General features: G+C 39.1%; 1 pseudogene; it reads left to right on the top strand.

Moving 5' to 3' along the window:
• The first annotated feature begins 464 nt into the window (after positions 1–464).
• Positions 465–22,312, top strand: part of LOC101447073 (caspase-12 pseudogene) — a 28,827-nt pseudogene continuing 6,979 nt past the window's right edge.

Below are 22,312 nucleotides of genomic sequence, written 5' to 3'. Positions count from 1 at the left end.
CCTTTAGTTATAAATTTGTTAATGGCTTGCTTTCACCAATCAAAAGACAGATTGATAGAATGGATAAAAAAAAATGAGCCTTATCTATGTAATCTACAAGAGACTCACCTCAGATATAAGGACACAAAAAGGTTAAAAGTAAATGATTGGAAGAAGATATTCCACACAAACACTAACCAAAAATTAGCTTCAGTAGTGATACTACTAGTATCAGAAAAAACAGATTTTAAATTCAAAACTCATATAAGGGATGAAGATGGTCATTATATATTAACAAAATTTGCAAATCAACAAAAAGAAATAACTATTATAGATATTTATGTACCTCAGTGCTCCAAGATACTGAGGCACACAATGGCAAAGTTGAAGGACAAAATAGATGCCTCTTCAATAGTGAGAGAATTCAATACACCACTCTCAGTAATGGATAGAGTATCTTTACAAATGTGCAAATAACTTTGACCATGGCAATGGTTTCAGACAAGGGTGAGTCAGAGTGCTTCTTCATAGGAAAGAGAAAAAAACAACAAATATGAACCACCACGTTACCCCCAGCAGCCCTTAACCCAGCGCCAGGCAATGGTTGAACACTTTCCATGGTTTATCCCATTTAATCCTCACAATGATCCTATGAGATTTGTTTATATCAGATTATTGTGAGGAGCCACCTGAGGGTCAGAGAGGTGAAGTGACTTTCCCAAGACACACTTAGTTTGTGACAGAATTCGAGCTGTGGTAAGGTGAGGTGCTCACCATGTGAAGGTCAGTTTCAGGACTTGCTTGTTGATGGCCAAGTCTCTGTAGCTGTATAGAAATTTGATGATGAAAAAGAAGTCCCCACCCTGTAAGGCAGGCACCATTAACCACTAACTTCTCCAGCCTGCCTGCTTTGACTTTTTCTACCATGGCAGTCTTGGCTAAATTAAAAACTGACTCATTTTCACACTGAAGTTTGGACAAAGGAGGAACATTTGATTCCATTTGCTGCTCTGACATGATTAACAAAATTTAAAAGGATGATAAAACCCATGGCTGGCAAGATGTAGTGAAGTCCCCACCTTCATAGACTGCAAGTCACAACTAAATTGAAACAGCCTCCTTTTAAAATGTATCTGTCTCTAGTTATTAAAATTTTATGCATGCACACCCTTCAACCAAGAAATCCCATTCCTTGGGTTCTATATTGAGTGTATGAGGAGCATTAGAATACTCAAAGACACATATGATGTGCACTTTAACACTGTTGAAATGACAACAGAAAGGAATCAAATCAAGTTCCATCAGCAGTGAGAGACCGAGTCTCTTTGGGAATAGGCCTCCTTTCAGGTACATGACACAGCCCAGTCACATGGCCATGAAGTGGTCCTCAGCATGGCAGATTACAGAGCCAGTGTATAGCATCCACTCACTCTACTTTGGTAAATTCAGTCCTGTTAAGCATGATGATTAGTAAGGGGAAGGTAAGAAAAGGACAATCAAGCACAGGATACCTGGGTTTGGATGATTAAAACAGTCAAACAGTAGCAAAATGCAAAGACACTCATGGTCTAACATGAAGTAAAAACACTATAAAATCCTCTTTTCAGATATTTCTACAAATATAGGAAAAGTGACTTTGTACCTGGTCAAGGCAGGGGCTGAGCAGTGGGAATAAGGGAATGATGTCAGGCCCAATATTTTGGGAATCTGATCATGGATCAATAATCAGGAAAGCCCTGGTAGGAAGCCAGGGGATTTATCAAAGTAGAGTCTGGGGATTACTCATTAGTTGTCTTTGGTCCCTGTGTGTAGAGACTACTCAACACCCACTCTCACCTCAAGGTAGCATGACCTTTTTTGGCAGTATGGTGCACCTGCTCCTTGCTTGGGATGTAGATATGTAGATGACTCTGTCATCCAGTTCCTCACCAATTTTCTTGGTGGATGTCTGTGGAGACATTGCCCCACAGCCAAGTCAAGAAGGATCAGGACCCTGCCTGGCTATTGCCATAGGGAGACCACACCATATGTTCTTCTGCTACACACGTTGGAAACAGAACTCTTGACAAACTTCCAACTCATGAAGAAAGGAGATGACAGTTGTAAATGAACATCTAAGCAGATAATCACCACACCAACCCTCCTTTTTCTGCCTTGGCAGCAATGGTTTATGTGTGAACACTAAAGGGCCACCATCTTCCATCTCCTCCAAACCTTCCTCCTGCCCAGGGTCTGTCCACTCCTCATGCCTCCCCCCCAACACACACATTCTGGGAGTGGGAACTGCTGTGAGGCTGCTCAGAAAGTATCAGAATTATTCACTATCTTCATTCCCCTACTCTGTGTCACCCTGTGTTACCTTTGGGTGTCTTCTGATAAATGGCCAGTCTTCTGGGGAAGGGCTTAGCCAAAGCCTTGGAGCATTGGAAATGCTCTCATGTTAGGTTTTCCTGAGGCAAGAGACTTGGAAAGTAGGCAAGCAAGCAGACATCTTGTTATCTTGAGGGACTCTGCTTGAGTGAGCCTGGTAGAGGACTGTCTTTAGATTGTGGTTTCCTGGTTACCAGGGTTCCAAGTTCTGTTGGGTTATATCTCCAAGGATGTAAGGTCACTTCCTGGGATCTCTTTACTTCTGCTCCTCCTGGGATAAAATCTCACCTAAGATCTCCTCTGGGATGCTGGCTCCTTATCCTTTCTCACACCTCATTTATGAAATCTACAGTTAAACAACATAGTCATCCCTGAAGGCCTTGATGCATTTGTTAAAACTTAATATTGAATTAAATAGGGATATTAAGAAAGTATATCCTTTTCTTGACTTTTATCTTATAGGGCATTTGGTTTCTCACCTTTAAGTATGATAATATCTATAACATAGATGCCACTTACTGTGTTAAGGAAAGTACTAAACTATTTCTAGTTTATTAAATGTTTTACCATGAATGGGTATTTCCAATTATTGAGTGTCCATTCTGTGTTTCTGACTCGACTGTATATTTTACTTTTTGTAATCTGTTAATAAGGTTACACTGTTTTATTTTACATATTATGAATCTTTCTTACTACTTTAAGATTAATATGTTTATTGTTAAAGTTACATGCTATTTTGTTCTATTGCAAAATTCTCTTTATTCTGGCAATACAAACTGGCCTGGAGTCAATTTTCTCTGATATAATTATAGCCACACTGGCTTTAGTAAGATTCGTGATTCCAAGTGTAATAGAGCATTCGTAAACTATCCTGCCTACAATGGAGACACTTGGGAAGAGAGAAAGGAAAAAGAAATACATGACCCAGGTAAATCCTGTCAATGTGTGATTTGAACTCCAGATGACTTTTGCTGTGAGATGGATAATGGAGAATGTTTTTAGTAAGATATATTGGAAATTACTAGTTCAATTATGGTAAGTAAACTTTATATATTTTGAATTGTTCCATCATTGCCTGAAGGTAACATCATCCTTGGGGATGTAATTATTATAGTAACACATTTTTACATATGTAGAAATACTCCCAAACTGTCTCTGAAACTCTCCCCTGCAACCCCTGAATTCACCATCTTTAGCTACTTGATGGGTTAGATTTGCCAGGATCGAAAGTAAAGACTGGACTGGATGGGCAAATTAATAATAGCAGTGCTACATGTATCAAAGACTCCAGGAAAATCTGATTCACCAACTAAAGATAAAACATTATGATCATGCAGTATTTGTAGATAGTCTGAAAGCTGAAGATTTTGGCCTTCTTTCACTGTGGGAGAGACACAGTAAGGGGTTACAAATGTGATCCCAGGCACAAACCTACCCTGAAGAAAGGAAGAGAGCTCTGGGCTGCAGGGGACACTTAACTTTGTGCTCACCACCAGGAGCAGTGCAAATAGGAGAGTAAGTGCTGGGTTCTCTTAAGGTCTTGCCTTCCTCTCAAAATGGCAGATTACCTCTGATAATCTCACTAGAATTATGATTATATGCTTACAACAGTCATCTCTTAATTAGAAACGTTTTATTTCAGGAAACATTCTCAGATGTCCAAAAATTAGTTTCCTTTACTGAGTCAGGAATGATTTAGTCAGCCAAAGGGGTGCTGATGTGAAATACCAGAAATACCAGGTACAGACAAAATTACAAACATACTCCAATATCTATTTTTTGAACTCATAACTACATCAAACTGCTACATTCCACCCTCTGAATTCCAAAAATACAGTACAATATTCAAGAAAACCTTAAATAAGTAACAATGCAAGTACTAAATCATATCACAATCAATTTAAAGAAATACAGTTTGTCTTGGGACAAAATCCTGCCTGCTATAGACCTCTGAAACTTACTAAAAAATTATGTTTCCAGTACACAAATGGACAGACATAGGATAAACATTTTCATTACATTAAGGAGAAATTGGAAGGAAAACATGAGTTACTGGTCCTCTATATTTCAGTAAATCTGCAGGGCATCCTCCCTTTGATTTTAGTCTGAACATTATTCTTAAATGATAGTTTCTTCTACTTGGTCCCTTATGGGAGCCCACCCTTTCCACATGCTTACCCAAGGACCATTTTCTAGGTTCCACCCTCATCAAGCATTTGGGCGTTGACCGAACTTCTGACTTCACCCTCAAATAGTGTTTGGATGATTGCCACACCCTGCCCAATCTTTCAGTTAGAGTCTTAATCCCCCCAGAAAGTGACACAAAGACAACATTCCCCCTAACCTTTGGCATACCAGGCTCAACCCTCTCAGAGGAATGAGTTGACCACCTGGCCTTCCCTAATCCATGGGGAACAGGTCCACCCCTCTCAGATGTGTGGGGTGCTGACTTTAACTGCCCTAATCCTTGGGGAATGTGCTCCACACTCTCTGTACCCTGGGGAAGCAAAACTCTCCCAGAACATCAGATGGGAACATCCATCCTTTTAAACTGCTGGAGCAAACTCACCCTTTCTGTACACATGGCTGGGGTTCCTCTCTTGGCCCAAGATGATGCCCTAAATCCAGATCTCAGCTTCCATTGTTTTCCTTTTAAGGCTGTTTCACCTTCAATCTCTCCTTCTCATGTCATTTTTATTCCAGGCTGACAGTGGTTTTGTTCATACATTTCTCTCAAAAACCTTGTTGGTTTAGCATGCAGGAAGCAGGGGTCCAAGCCACCAGACAGTAAGACTTTCCACAAGCCTTTCCAAGATAACTGCATCTTTACTCTTGATTTACCAGTTCCAAGTTTAGTTAAATCCTCCAATGGGGCACTTTCATTTGGAATCTAGATTTCCAGAAGCTTGGAATTTCCAGAATCAGTTTTTATGCTCTTGGTGTCCAACATTTCTGTCCTCAGCATATTTCTCTTATCTAGCATTTTGCTATAAAGTGCAAGCAGAAGCCAAGCTGCATTCTCCAGGCTTGCATTGGAAATTTCTTCAACTAAGTACCCAGGCCTGCCATTTTCAAGTTCTGCCTTCCATAAAACACCAGGAGTTAATCTTGCTAAGTTCTCTGCAACTTTAAAACATGAATTGCCTTTCCCCCCATTTCCAATAATAGTTTTGTCATTTATTTCTAAGTCATCATAAAACTTCTCTTTAGCACCCATATTGTTATCAACAGTCTCTTCAAAGTGATCTAGGCCTTTTCCATCAAGCATCTCACAATTCCTCCAAAAAAATACCCCTTACCCATATATAAAACCACTCCAGCATTTTGGTAATTGCAAAAGCTCCACCCCACTCCTGGGACCAAATTTTGTATTAGTCAGTAAGTCAAAGGAGTACTGATACAAAATATCAGATATTGGTTGGTTTTTATAAAGAATTTTATTTAGGGTAGGAGTTTACCAATGCCAGGTCATAAAGCAGAAGTTACTTCTCTCACCAAAGTCTATTTTCATGTGTTGAAGCAAGATGGCTGCTGATGTCTGTGAGGTTTCATGCTTCCTGGGTTCCTTCCTTCCAGGGTCTTGCTTTTGTTTCCTCTGTAAGGTTACTTTCTGGGGCTCCAGCTTAAGGCTTCAGCAACAAACTCCAACATCAACATTCCAACATCAAAATTCCTTAACTCTGTCCTTTGCTATGCCTTTTATCTGTGAGACCCACCCCCCAAGGGGTGTGACTCAACACCTTAATAACATGGCCCAATCACAATCAAAGTCACAATCATAACTCAATCACACCCTGGTAGAGATGAGATTAGAAACATAATTGAATATCTATTTTTGGAATTCATAGTCATATCAAACTACTACAGGGAGTAAGTGCTGGATCCTTTTTTTTTTCAATGAAAGTTCTTTATTTATTTTTTAATATTACATTCAAAAAATATTAGGTCCCCATATACACCCACCCCTTTACCCCACTCACCCCCCATAGCAACAGTCTCCTCCATAATCATGAGACATTCATTGGATTTGGTGAATACATCTCAGAGAACTGCTGCATCTCATGGTCAAAGGTCCACATCATAGCCCACATTCTCCCACATTCCATCCAGTGGGCCATGTGAGGACATAAAATGTCTGGTAACTCCCTGCAGCATCACCCAGGACAACTTCGAGTCCCAAAAATGCCTCCACATCACATCTCTTCCTCCCATTCCCTACACCCAGCAGCCACCATGTCCACTTTCTCCACACCAATGCCACATTTTCTTCAATTATTAATTGCAATCGTTCATGAATAGAATATTACTAAGTCTACTCTCATCCATATTCTATTCCTCCATCCTGTGGACATTGGAATGGTTGTGTCCACTCCACATTTATATCAAGAGTAGGCTTAGATTCCACATGGATGCTGGATGCAATCCTCCTGCTTTCAGTTGTAGGCACTCTTGGCTCCATGGTGTGGTGGTTGACCTTCTTCACCTCCATGTTAGCTCAGTGGGTTAAGTCAAACAAACCAGAATGTAAGAGCTGAAGTCTATTGAGGCTCAGGGACTGGCTATCATATGGTCAGTTCAGAAATTCAGATCCTCTGGGTATGTATTAAACCCCAGCACCAACTACAGTTCTGGTAAAAGAAACAGGAGAGGCTTGAGAACAAAGATCATATCAGAGTCCAGCTCTATCACACAGAAACACAAACTCCAAAGAAAGGCCAACTGACATGGCACTGAACTCCATCTGCCATGACCATAAAACCTGTGGGTCTCTGTAGCCCTCAGAAGAACTAATACCCAGGGTTGTACCTACTTTATCTCTCTCTGGGACTCTGCTGAGGCGTGCATAAGGGCAACCCCTCTGATAACCTCCTGGCTCTTTTTGGAGACTCATTGCCATATAAACTCATTTGTCCTTTCCATCTCCCCCTTGATTCTGGTCAAAAAGCATTTTTAACTCCTGGCGTTATATGTAGACTGAAGTATTGGGCTGGTCCGGGTTGACCCTTTTATTCAAGGTCACTTTCTAGTTACATCATCAGCTGTTACTTGGTAGTAATCACTTGGCACCAGGGAGGCTCATCCCAGAGAGTCATGTCCCATGCTGGGGGGAAGGCAACGCATTTACATGCTGAGTTTGGCTTCGAGACTGGCCACATTTGTGCAACATGGAGGCTCTCAGGAAGTAACTCTTAAGCACCCTGCAGCTCTAGGCCTTGTTCTTATTTCAGGTGTACAGGCTCACAAGCATAGTCATTAGTGTTAAGTGTTCATTGTTGGACCTTCATTCTTTTTTGGTCATTGCTGTTGCACTTGGGGGATTGTTGCTGTTCCTTTAGGGACTGTGATAGAGCTCCCCTGGCTAGGAACTCAGCACTCCCTCAGTTGTTGTTTTTAATTGTTTCCACTGTGAGAATATCCAAACCATTTTATGTACCTGTATTTATGCCTTGTAGAACTCCCTGCAAACTATGTGTCTCCTGTCAATAACATCCCACACCAGTATTCCTCTGCTGCCACTGTTGAACCTCTCTGTGATCCAAAACTTCCTGAAAAGTGAAGCCCAGTATATTGCCAGGTTCCCTTAATAGTAAAATGGAATATAGCGATGAGTTTAAAGGTTAAATATAGAATGTATATTAATTTGGAAAAATTAAGGTAAAACAATGTAACATTTGGGTTTACATTGTGATTTATATTTTAGACCATACAATTCCTAAATTTTTGGTTATCTTATGTTTTACATTATGATTTAGCTTTTAGACTATCACCCCTATCCTTTTTTGGTATAATTTAACATGTCTTATATCCATCCTTGCGTTATCTTGTGGAACACTTCTATTGCCCATACAGTTATATCTATTCACACCTCTTTACCCCTCCCCTCAGGGCACACAGTGACGATCAATCTTCATTGCTTGAAGGGCCATGTTCAGAGATACTTGCAACAGTGTTGAGGGCTTGACATGCTCAACTGCCATAATGCACTGGGTGCCACCATTTCTCTCGAGAGATACAATTCCCTCTATTTGAAAACATCAGTCCTCCCCAGGATGTGGGTATACCTTCACTCTCATTATATGGGTCCCTATCCAATGATATAACCCACTATGGCAAAATGAGCATTCACATACTCCCTAGCAGCCTGTGCTGCATCAGAATATCCCCTTTAAGCGTCTTAAACAGGTAACATTCCTTAATACATTTTTGAAAAATTTTCTCAGCATTATACTCTCAACCAAATACCTGACAATCTCCTATGTTTGAATGGTGCCCCACATTCCCCCCAATTTCTTGGGCAATATTACCCATCCTCCCTTCCCTAGCCAACTCCAGCCCACAAAACCACACAGAAAGGTAACATTATGCCCCCATTTTAACCCTTCCTTATACAAATACTTACCTCCAACTTATCATAGATTTCACCCATGTAGATGTCAGCTTACATCCTTCTTGTACCCCCCAATTTCATATTAGCATATCATCCAGTCTCTAGCTCTCTGATGCAGCTTGGTTTACTTATTTCATATCATTGAGGTTATGTAGTATTTGTCCTTCATTACCTGGGTTTCTTCACTCAACATAAGGTTCTCAAGATTCATCCATGTTATCACGTGTGTTTCTAATGTATTTGTTCTTAAAGCAGAGTAGTATTGCATTGTATGTGTATACCACATTTTATTTATCCATTCATCTGTTGATGGACATTTGGGTTGATTCCAACTTTTGACAATAGTGAAGAATGCTGCTATGACCATTGGTGTGCATATATTGGTTTGTGTCCTTGTTTTCATTTCAACTGGTTATATACCCAGCAATGAAAATTGCTGGGTCATATGGCAAAACTATAGCTAGTTTTTTGAGAAACTGCCAAACTGTCCTCCAGAATGGCTGGATTCTTCTGGATTCCCACCAGCAGTGGACGAGTGTTCCCATTCCTCTACATCCTCTCCAGCATTTGTAGTCTTCTGTTTTTTTCAAAGCTGCCAATCTTATGGCAATAAGATGGTATCTCATTGTAGTTTTGATTTGAATTTCCCTGATAGCTAGAGATTTGGAGTGGTTTTTTTATATATATATGCTTTTTAGTCATTTGTATTTCTTTTTTGGAGAAGTGTCTATTTAAATCGTTTTCCATTTTTAAAATGGGTTGTTTGCCTTTTTATTTTCAAGATATAGGAGTTCTTTATACATGTAGTTTATAAGTCTCCTATCAGATATATGATTACCAAATATTTTCTCCCATTGTGTAGGGTCTTTTTTCACTTTATTAACAAATTCCTCTGAGGTACAGAAAGTTTTAATTTTGAGGAAGCCCCATTTATCTATTTCTTCTTTTGCTGCTTGTGCTTTTGGTGTGAAGTTCATGAAGCCATTTCCTATTTCAAGGTCTTGTATATGCTTCCCTACACTGCTTTCCAAAGTCTTTATGGTCTTGACTCTTACATTTAGTTCTTTGATCCATCTTGAGTTGATTTTTTTATAAAGTGTGTGATGGTAATCCTCTCTAATTCTTTTATATATGGATATCAAGTTCTCCAGGCACCATTTGTTGAATAGGCCATTTTATCACAGTTGAGAGGGTTTGGTGGCTTTATTGAATATTATATGGCTATATATATGAGGATCTATGTCAGAACTCTCAATTCTGCTCCTTTGGGCTGTGTGTCTCTCCTTGTTTCAATACCATGCTATTTTCACTACTGTAGCTTTGTAGTATGTTTTGAAGTCATGTAGTGTGATTCATCCAATTTCATTTTTCTCTTTCAATATGTCTTTGGCTTTTCAGGGCCTCTTTCCTTTCCAAATAAATTTCATAGCTAGTTTTTCTAGTTCTTTAAAGAATGCTCTGTTGATTGTTATTGGGATTGCACTGAATGTGAAGATCAGTTTTGGTAGGATAGACATCTTAATAATATTTGGTCTTCCTATTCATCAACAGGGAATATTCTTCCATTTATTTAGGTCTTCTTTGATTTCCTCGAATAGTGTTGTGTAGTTCTCTGTGTATAAGTTATTTACATCTTTAGTTAAATTTATTCTTGTATGTTTAATTTTTTTATTTACTATTGTAAATTGTATTTGTTTCTTGATTTCCTCCTGATCTTGCTCATTATTGGTGTACAGAAATGTTACTGATTTTCGTGCATTGATGTTATAACCTGCAACTTTACTGAACTCGTTTATGAGTTCTAGAAGCTTTGTTGTAGACCTCTCAGGGTTTTCCACATATAGGATCATGTCATCTGCAAATAATGAAATTTTGACTTCTTCCTTTCCAATTTGAATGCCTTTTATATCGGTTTCTTGCCTCAGTGCTCGAGCAAGTACTTCTAAGACAATGTTAAATAGAAGGGGAGAGAGTGGGCATCCTTGTCTTGTTCCTGACATTAGAGGGAAGGATTTTAGGATTTCTCCATTGTAAACTATGTTGGCTGTGGGTTTTTCATATATACTCTTTATCATGTTCAAAAAATTTCCTTGTTTTCCAATCTTTTGGAGTGTTTTTATAAAGAAACCATGCTGTGTTTTGTCAAATGCTTTTCCTGCATCTATAGATATAATCATGTGATTTTTTTCCTTAAATTTGTTTATATGGTGTATTACATTGATTGATTTTCTTATGTTGAACCATCCTTGCATACCTGGAATGAATACCACTTGATCGTGGTGTGTAATTCATTTAATGTGTTGTTGAATACGATTAGCAAGTATTTTGTTAAGTATTTTTGCGTCTAGGTTCATTAGAGAAATTGGTCTGTAATTTTGCTTTCTTGTGGTGTCTGTGTTTGGCTTTGGTACTAGGGTAGTGTTGGCATCATAGAAAGAGTTAGGCAATGTTCCTTCTGTTTTGATTTTTTGGAAGAGTTTCAGCAGGATTGGTATTAATTCTTTCTGGAATATTTTGTAGAATTCATCTGTGAAGCCTTCTGGCCCTGGACTCTTCTTAGTTGGGAGGTTTTTAATGACTGATTCTATCTCTTTACAAGTGATTGGTTTGTTGAGATCATCAATTTCTTCTTTCATCAAGATAGGCTGCTTCTGTGTTTCTAGGAATTTGTTCATTTCCTCTGAATTGTCATTTTTGTTGGAATATAAGTTTTTCAAAGTATACTCTTATGATAGTCTTTATTTCTGTGGGGTTAGTGGTGATATCTCCTTTCTCATTTCGTATTTTGTGTATTTGCATCTTCTTTCTTTTTTTCTTTGTTTCTCTTGTTAAGGTTTCTCCATTTTATTGATCTTCTCAAAAAACCAGCTCTTGGTCTTGTTTATCTCTTCAAGTGCTTTCATATTTTCTATTTTATTTAGTTCTTCTCTTATCTTTGTTATTTCCTTCCTTCTTCTTCCTGTGGGATTACTTTGTTGTTTCTTTTTTCTAATTCCTCCAAATGTGCAGTTAGTTCTTCAATTTTTGCTCTTCTTTTTTGATGTATGAATTTATGGCTATAAATATCCCTCTCAGTACTGCTTTTGCTGCATCCCATAAATTTTTATATGTTGTGTTATTATTATCATTTGTTTCAAGGTTATCATTGATTTCTTTTGAGATTTCTTCTTTGACCCACTGTTTTTCTAAGAGTGTGCTGTTTAATTTCCATATCTTGGTGTGAAATCTGGGCCTCTGCCCCTTGCAGATTTCCAGCTTCACTCCACTGTGGTCAGTGATATTATTTTGTATGATTTCGATCTTTCTGAATTCATTGAGCCTTTCTTTGTGGCCTAGCATATGGTCTATCTTGCAGAATGATCCATGTGCCCTTGAGAAAAATGTATATCCTGCTGTGTTTGGGTGTAATGGTCTGTATATGTCTATTAGATCCAGCTCCTCTAATATACTGTTCAAAGACTTTGTTTCTTTAATGATTCTCTTTTGAGATGTTCTGTGCAGAGTTGATAGTGGTGTATTAAAATCCCCCACTATAATTGTGGAGGCATCTATTCTTTCACTTAGTTTTTCCAGTGTTTGCCTCATGTATTTAGAGGCACCCTTGTTAGGAGCATAAATATTTATGATTGTTCATTCTTCTTGAGAGTTTGTCCCTTTCACTAATATGTAGTATTCTTCTTTGTCTCTCACAATTGTTTTACCTTTAAAGTCTATTTTGTCTGATATTAATATAGGTACTCCTGCATTTTTTGGTTATTGTTTGCTTGTAAGATTGTTTTCCAACCATTCAGCCTCCATGAATCTCTGTATCTAAGATGTATCTCTTATAGATAGCATATAGATGGTTCATATTTCCTTATCCAATGTCCCAGTCTTTGTCTTTCGATAGGAGAGTTTAATCCATTGCCATTCAGTGTTATTACTTTCAAGGAATAATTTATGTTAGCCATATTTTGATTGGACTTGTGTTTGTCATATTTTGTTTGTTTGTTTTCTTCTCTTTTTGTCTTTTTTGTTGCTCTTACACTCTCCTCCAACTCTGACTGTCCTGTTTTTTCCTTTCTTCCTGCAGAGCTCCCTTTAGAATTTCTTGAATTGGAGGTTTCTTGTTGGCATACTCTTTCAATTTCTGTTTATCTGTGAATATTTTGACCTCTCCATCATTTTTGAATGCTAGTTTAGCTGGATAGAGTATTCTTTGTTGGTAATTTTTTTTTCTTTTAGTACCTTGACTATATCATACCACTGCCTTCTTGCATCCATGGTTTCAGATGAGAAATCAGCACTTAATCTTATGGCGCTTCCCTTGTATGTGATGGCTTTCTTTTCTCTTGCTGCTTTTAGAATTTTCTCTTTGTCTTGAGCATTGGATAATTTGACAAGTATATGCCTTGGGGTGGGCCTGTTGGTGTTTATGATGTTTGGGGTGCACTGTGCTTCTTGGATATGTACATCTGTCTCTTTCAGTAGATTTGGGAAGTTTTCAGCCATTATTTCCTGCAACACGCCTTCTGACCCCTTTCTCTTCTCTTCTCCTTCTCGGATGCCTATAATATGTATGTTTGTGCATTTTGCATTGTCATTCAGGTCCCTAAATCCTAGCTGGATTTTTTCTATCTTTTTATTGATCAATTCTACTATCTGTTAGATTTCTGATGTACTGTCTTCCACATCGCTAATTCTCTGCTCTGCCTCTTCTAATCTGCTGCTATTTGCTTGGAGTGTGTTTTTGATTTCTTGAACTGTGGTGCTCATTCCCATCATATCTGTTATCTTTTTGCATATGTCTACAATTTCCCCTCCAAGTGTTGTCTTCATATTGTTAACCTCTTCCTTTCCTGATATATGTTCTGAGATCTTTAATTACTTGTGCAAATTTCTGCTCCCCTTCCCAGTTTTTGTTTGTTCACTGGATTCAGCCATGTTTTCCTGATTACTGGTTTGGTTTGTAGATTTTTGTTGCTATCTGATAAACATTTTTTCTTGATGGGTTTAATCAGTTCCTTAGCCTCTTTGTCTAGTCTTGGGGATTAATTAACTGTTGTTTTTGTGTAAGTGTTATATCTTCTCTTTGTCACTTTGTTCTTCTTATTCTAATTTCTTATTGCTGGCTGAGTTCACTTTGAAGGAAATTATTAGGGCCAGGGAAAGGCAATTGTGTAAGTAAGGAAAATGTGTAAAGTACTACTGGTGATAAATGTTAACAGAGCAACAATATGAGATCTGGGAGGATGGATATTAGATTCATGTAAGTTGTGTAGCGTTATAGCAGTAGGTAGAGTACCTATAATGAGGTAGTCGACTGAATATGGGAGGAATATGGTTTGAATTAAAAAGCTACTGTTTTCGTGAGAGAGGGAAAGAGAGAAGAAAGGCAACAGTTTCAAGAGTGGATAAAAGACAGAAAACAAAACAAAGGTATTAGAAATTAAGAGTTAGACACTTTTGAGGATCAAAGAATGGGAGGTGTAATATAGGGGAGACAGTAGATGATGGAAGATATCAAGATGTGGGGAAAAAGGGATCATGTAGGTAGCCAAAATCAATTCACAGAGAAATGAGGCAAAGGAGGATGAGGAAACCCAGCAAATGGGAGGTGTTCCCTGCTGTACCTATTGTATAATTAAGATAAAATAAATTAAGAATAAAATGAGGGACAAGAGAGAAAGAAAAAAAAAGACCTTGGGGGATACAATGGGAGAAAAGACTAGGAGATAATGCAATGTTATCAATCAGGACAATAAAAAATAAAAAATAAAAAAATTAACAAAACAAAATGAAAACAAAAAAGAAAAAATGCAAATGTTGTGGGCTAGGACATTCAATTACCTCAGATGGACCTCAGGGGGTGGTGGATTCAGGGAAAGAAAGTCTGTGATATTGCAGACTCAAGCGGTGTGAGTCTTTGGGGTGTGGGCCACCAGGGTTTAGGGGACACAGACCTGGCAACCTCAAATCTGGTTAACAGGGAGCCTGGGAGCCCCGCAGTACAACACAGCCTTCAGGGATCCCTGCAGCTGGGTGCCAGCCCTATGGGGGAGGTCACATCCACAAACTCTGACCTATGTGTCAGAACCCCACAATTCACCTTCTCACTAGGGTGTCCTTTGTGGCTGTATCACCAATTCAACTTCAGGACACCTCCCACCCTGCAATCACCTGAAACAGCCACCTGGTTGCACCTCTACACTGCAGCCAATTTAATGATACTGCAGATCAGCAGCCAGGCCCAGGGAGCGGGGCTTCAGCCAGAAGCACTGATATCTGTGTCTGAACCTGAAATTCCCATGCCTCGCCAGATTCCCCTAATCGGCTTCCAGACGTCTCCCACTCTGCAGTCTCCTGAGCCAGCCTCCTGGTAATGTCTCTTTATTGTGAGTGATTTAAGGTCACTGCAGATCAGCAGCCAGCCTTGGGGGTGGGGCTCTAGGTGGAAGCACTATTATTTGTGTCAGAAATGAAAAATTTCCCTGCCTCACACAACACTCCCGTCTGTCTCCCCAGAACAGTCTGAGAAGGCCTCCTGCCCTGTTAGTCCCCCAGTAGCCCGTTCAGGGCTTATGAATTCCCCAGATACTGCAGAGCCTCCAGGAATCACCGCTGCGGTGCCAGTGCCATGGTCCACCCACCCCAGGAGGGAGCGTCCCCTGCGCAGCCCCCACCTCCGTGTAAGAAAGCCTCAATTTTATCTTATACATGAATTTTCTCTGTTACCTCCCACCAAATCGATGTCCAGACAGCTCCTGCCCTGCAAAATCCCAAAACAGCCTGGTCCCAAAGAATTTCCAATGCTGCCCAGCCACTTCTTTGCAGGAGAGATGCTCAGGTGTGCTCACTCAGCCACCATCTTGCCCCACCCCCCTGGATTTGTTTCTTGTTTTCCTCCTCAGATCGCTCTTCATCAGTGTACAGAAATGCTACTGATTTTTGTGCATCGACCTTATACCCTGTTACTTTACTGAACTCATTATAAGTTCTAGAAGCGTTGTTGTAGACTTCTCAGGGTTTTCTATGTATAGGATCATGTCATCTGCAAATAGTGAAATTTTCACTTCTTCATTTCCAATTTGGATGCCTTTTATATCTGGTTCTTGCCTCAGTGCTCAAGTACTTCTAACACAGTGTTAAACAGAAGGGGTGATAGTGGGTATTCTTGTCTTATTCCTGATCTTAGAGGGAAATATTTTAGTGTTTCACATTGTAAATGATGTTAGCTGTGGGTTAAGAAAGTTTCCTTCTAGTCCGATCTTTTCCAGTGTTTTTATCAATAAAGGGGGTTGTATTTTGTCAAATGTTTTTTCTGCATCTATAGATATAATCATGTGATTTTTTTTCCTTCAATCAGTTTATGTGGTGTATTATATTAATTGATTTTCTTATGTTGAACCATCCTTGCATATCATGAATGAAACCCACTTGGTCATGGTGCATAATGTGTTTAATATGTTATTGAAAACAATTAGCAAGTATTTTGTTGAAGATTTTCACATCTAGGTTCATTAGAGAGTGGTCTGTAATTTTCCTTTCTTGTGGTGTCTTTGTATGGTTTTGGTATTAGGGTAATACTGGCATAATAAAATTAGTTAGGCAATGTTCCTTCTATTTCAATTTTTTGGAAGAGTTTAAACAAAATTGGTGTTATTTCTGGAATGTTTGGTAGAATTCCTCTGTGAAGCCATCAGGTACAGGGCTCTTCTTAGTTGGGAGGTTTTAATGACTGATTCTATCTCTTTACTTGTGATTGGTTTGTTGAGATAATCAATTTTTTCTTTGTCAATGTAGGCTACTTAGGTGTTTCCAGGAATTTGTCAGTTTCCTCTAAATTTTCCTTCTTTTTGGAATACAGTTTTTCAAATATCCTCTTATAATAATCTTTATTTCAGTGTGGTCAGTGGTAATATCACCCATCTCATTTCTTATTTTGTGTATTTTCATCTTCTCTCTCTTTTTCTTTGTTAGTCTATCTATGGGTTTGTCAATTTTATTGATCTTCTCAAAGAACCAGCTCTTTGTAATATTTTTTAGTGTTTTCCTATTTTCTATTTCATTTAGTTCTGCTCTTATCTTTGTTATTTCTTTCTTTCTTCTTTCTTTGGGGTTAGTTTGTTGCTGAATTTTTATTAACTACTCCAATTATTCAGTTAGTTCTTCAATTTAACTCATTCCTCTTATTTGATGTATGAATTTAGGTCTATGAATTTCCCTCTCAGTACAACTTTTGCTGCATCCCATAAGTTTTGATATGCTGTGATATCATTTTCATTGGTTTCAAGGTAGTTATTGATTTCTTTTGAGATTTCCTCCTTGGACCACTGCTTTTCTAAGAGTGTGTTGTTTAACTTCCATATCTTGGTGCCATATCTGGGTCTCTGGTCCTTGCAGATTTCGAGCTTCACTCCACAGTGGTCAGAGAAATTGCATGATTGTGATGTTTCTGAATTCACTGAGACTTTATTTGTGGTCTAGTATGTGGTCTATCTTGGAGAATGATCCATGTGCACTTGAGAAAAATGTATATCCTGCTGTATTTAGGTGTAATGTTCTGTATATGTCTATTAGGTCCAGATCCTCTAATATATTGTTCAAAATCTTTGGTTCTTTATTGATTCTCTTTTGAGATGTTCTGTCCAAAGGTGATAGGGGTGGGTTAAAATCCCCTACTATAATTGTAGAGGCATCTATTCCTTCACTTAGTTTCTCCTGTGTTTGCCTCATGTATTTGGAAGCACCCTTAAAAAATAAATCCTTAAAAACAGTATTTAGAGTCATTGATGCCACATCTCCCTATAATTAATTTTTGATTTTCATTTTTTTAAAGATTTATTTATTTCTCTCCCCTTCCCCACCCCCCACACTGGTTGTCAGTTCTCTGTGTCTATTTGCTGCATCTTCTTTGTCTGTTTCTGTTGTTGTCAGAGGCATGGGCATCTGTGTTTCTTTTTTTGTTGATCATCTTGTTGTGTCAGCTCTCTGTGTGTGTGGCACCATTCCTGGGCAGGCTGCACTTTCTTTCACACTGGGCAGCTCTACTTACAGGGCACACTCCTTGCATATGGGGCTCCTCTATGTGGGAACACCCCTGCGTGACAGGGCACTCCTTGCACGCATCAGCACTGCATGTGGGCCAGATCCACAGAGGTCAAGGAGGTCTAGGGTTTGAACCACACACCTCCTATGGGGTAGACGGATGCCTTAACAACTGGACCAAGTCCGCCACCCACCCTACCATTTAGAGGTTGAGTGTGGCTTGGAGTAAAATAGGAGTTCAACTTGATTTATTGATTGTTTTAAAGACTAAACTGGAAAGCAAAACAGAGACTTCCGTTTGCATGTGTGTTTTAATTCTGGAAAATTTGTTGTACCAAAGACAGTAAAACATGATTGTCTTCCTATCTTTCAAAGGAAAGAAACTAAGTATGAGATCAGAAAGTCAGAGTCTATCCTACCAGAGGAAAAGAGAATTTGTGAAACTGCTTTTTCCTGGTAGGAATTTATGAACATGCTATTTCAGTGAGAGAAAAAAAAAAAAACATTGTCAAAGCCACTTTCATTTTCATTCCTTCTTGGCCCAGGGTGCAGGGCAGCAATTGCTGCTAATAGACTAGTGAAAGAGGATCCAGTCAACATGGTGAAGTTGGTGGCCAAGAACATGCTTGATGGCATTTTTTTTCTTTATTTGTTTTTTAATGATACATTAAAAAACATGAGGTCCCCATATACCCCCCAGACCTGTCACCACACTCCTCCTCCCATAACAACCTCCTCCATCATCATGAGACATTCATTGCACTTGGTGAATACATCTCTGAGCACTGCTGCACGTCATGGTCAATGGTCCACATCATAGCTCACACTCTCCCACAGTCCACCCAGTGGGACATGGAAGAACGCAGAGTGTTCGTTACCTGTCCCTGCAGCACTACCCAGGACAACTCCAAGTCTCAAAAATGCCCCAACATCACATCTCTTCCTCCCACTCCCTACCCCTAGCAGCCACCATGGCTACTTTCTCCACACCAATGCCACATTTTCTTCAATTACTAATCACAGTCTTTCATGAATAGAATATCAGTAAGTCCACTCTAATCCATACTCTATTCCTCCATCCTCTGGACCTTGGAATGGTTGTGTTTACTCCACATCTATTTCAAGAAGGGGCTTAGATTCCATATGGATGCTGGAAGCAATCCTCCAGCTTTCAGTTGTAGGCACTCTTGGCTCCCTGGTGTGTTGGTTCACCTTCTTCACCTCAATGTTAGCTGAGTGGGGTAAGTCCAATAAACCAGAGTGTAGGAGTTGCAAGTTTGTTGAGGTTCAGGACCTCGCTATCACATGGTCAATCCAGAGATTCAGGTCCCGTGGTATACATTAAACCCCAACATCAACTACAGATCTGGTAAAAGTAACAGGAGAGGCTTTTGGACAAAGATCACATCTGAGCCCAGCTCCATCACACAGAAACACAAACTCCAAAGTAGGGTCAAATGACATGGCACTGAAATCCGTCTGCCTTGACCATAGAACCTGTGGGTCTCAGTAGACCTCATAAGAACCATTACCTGGAGGTTGTATCTACTTTATCAGTCTCTGGGACTTTGTGGAGGTGTGCATAAGGGTAACCACTCTGATAAACTCCTGGCTCTTTTTGGAAACTCATTGCCATATAAACTCATTTGTCCATTTCATTTCCCCCTTTTATTCAGGCCAAAAAGCATTTTTAACTCCTGGTATTATATGTAGACTGAGATATTCTCCTGGTCTGAAATGACCCTTTTATTCAAGGCCATTTTTATTTACATCATCAGCTGTTACTTGGTACTAATTCCTCAGCACCAGTGAGGCTCATCCCCGGGAGTCATGTCCCACGCTGGGAGGAAGACAACACATTTACATGCTGAGTTTGCCTTCAAGACTGGCCACATTTGAGCAACATGGAGGCTCCCAGGAGGTAACTCTTAGGCACACTGCAGCTCTAGGTCTTGTTCTTATTTCAGGTGCACAGGCTCACAAGTGTAATCATTAGTATCCAGGGCTTGTTGTTGGACCTTCATTCTTTTTTGGTCTTTGCCATTGCACTTGGGGGATTGTTGCTGTTACTTTAGGGACTGTGAGAGAGCTCCCCTGGCTAGGAACTCAGCACTCCCTCAGTTGTTGTTCCCAATTGTAACCACTATGAAAATATCCAAACATTTTTATGTACCCTGGATATATGCCCTGTAGAACTCCCTGCCAACCATGTGTCCCCAGTCAATAACATCCCATACCAGTATTCCTCCCCTACCATTGTTGAACCTCTTTGTGATCCAAAACTTCTTCAAAAATGAAGCCCAAGATACTGCCAGGTTCCATTAATAGTAAAATGGAATATACCGATGTGTTTAAAGGTTAGATATACAATACATATTGATTTAGAAAAATTAAGGTAAAAATAAATTGGGGCATCAAAAAATTAAAAAATACAAAAGTTTTGTTTTTGATTTCTTGCCTCCCATCACAGCAATAAGTGTTGCCCTGTATGTGAATTGGCAAGGCAATTTCTTCCGTCTTTTCCTCAGTGTCTATGACCTTTGTTTTTCTTTTTTCCCTCCTCATTATTAAGCTTGTCTTCACAAAAGTTTGACACAGTAATTCATATATACAATATACAGTACTCCCATATATCCAACATATAACCCTTTTCCCTTTCGCAGCAATAATCTTATTATATATTCATACTATATTTACTGAAACTGATGTACAGATATTCAGACAACAGATTTCAAACATTTGCATTTACATTGTGGTTTATATATTAGAATATGCAATTTTCAAAAATTTTAGTTATCTTATGTTTTACATTATGATTTACATTTTAGCTTATCGGGTCCTATACGTTTTCGGTGTAATTTAACATGTCTGATATCCATTCTTGCATAATCTTGTGGGACACTTCTATTGCCCACACATTTACATTGGTTCCATCTATTCAATACCTCTTTTCCCCTCCCCTTAGGGCCCACAGTGACAGTCAATCTTCATTGCTTGAAGGGCCATGTTCAGAGATACTTACAACAATGTTGAGGGCTTGACATCCTGGACTGCCCTAATGCATTGGGAGCCACCATTTCTCTAGAGAGATACAATTCCCTCTATTTGAGAACATTAGTCCTCCCCAGGATGTGGGTATACCCTCACTCTCATTATATGGGTCTCTAGCCAATGATATAACCCACTACGACAAAATGAGCATTCACAAACTCTCTAGAAGCCTGTTCTGTGTCAGATTATCCCCTTTAAGCATCTTAAACAGGTATCCTTCCTTATTATATTTTTGAAAACTTTTCTCAGCATTATACTCTCAACCAAATATCTGACAATCTCCTATGTTCATATGTTCCCTTACACTCCTCCCAATTTCATGGGCAATATACCCATCCTCCAAACACTAGCCACCAGCAAGCACACAAAGCAACACCCAAAGGTAATGCTATGCCCCATTTTATCCCTTCCTTGTACAAATACTTACCTCCAGCTTATCATAGATTTCACCCATGTTGGTGTTAGTTTGCAACCTTCCTCTCTGCTCCTCAAATTTCTTTAAGCCTATCATTCAGTCTCTAGCTCTCTGAGGCAGCTTGGTTTACTTACTTCATATCATTGAGGTCATGTATTATTTGTCCTTCAATGCCTGGGTTGTATCACTCAACATAAGGTTCTCAAGATTCATCCATGTTATCACATGTGTTTGTAGTGTATTCATTCTTAAAGCAGAGTAGTATTCCATTGTATGTATATACCACTTTTTATTTATCCATCATGTTGATGAGCATTTGGGTTGATTCCAACTTTTGGCAATAGTCAACAATGCTGCTATGAACATTGGTGTGCATATATCGGTTTGTGTCCTTGTTTTCAGTTCTACTGGGTAAATACCTAGCAGTGGAATTGCTGGGTCATATGGCAAATCTAAATCTAGTTTTTTGAGAAACTGGCAAAATGTCCTCCAGAATGGTTGGATCCTTCTGCATTCCCACCAGCAGTGGATGAGTGTTCTCATTCCTCCACATCCTTTCCAGCATTTGTAGTCTTCTGTTTTTTTTTTTTTTTTCATAGCTGCCAATCTTCTGGGAGTAAGATAGTATCTCATTGTAGTTTTTATTTGCATTCCCCTAATAGCTAGAGTTTTGGGGCATTTTTTCATGTGGTTTATAGCCATTTGTATTTCTTCTTTGGAGAAATGTCTGTTTAAATATTTTTCCCATTTTTTAAAATGGGTTGTTTGTCTTTTTATTTTCAAGTTATAGGAGTTCTTTATATATGCAGGTTATAAGTCTCCTTCAGATATATGGTTACCAAATATTTTCTCCCATTGTGCAGGTTCTCTTTTCACTTTCTAGACAAACTCCTTTGAGGTGCAGAAGACTTTAATTTTGAGGAAGTCCCATTTGTCTATTTGTTCTTTTGCTGCTCATGCTTTTAGTGTGAAGTTCATGATGCTGTTTCCTATTACAAGGTCCTGTAGATGCTTCCCTACACTGCTTTCCAAAGTCTTTATGGTCTTGGCTCTTATATTTAGGTCTTTGATCCATCTTGAAT

This window comes from Dasypus novemcinctus, chromosome 19, assembly GCF_030445035.2.
Source record: "Dasypus novemcinctus isolate mDasNov1 chromosome 19, mDasNov1.1.hap2, whole genome shotgun sequence".
In the NCBI taxonomy this organism is placed as follows: Eukaryota; Metazoa; Chordata; class Mammalia; order Cingulata; family Dasypodidae; genus Dasypus; species Dasypus novemcinctus.
The sequence above is the reverse complement of the archived record's forward strand: the minus strand, read 5'-3'. Positions and strand labels throughout refer to the sequence as shown.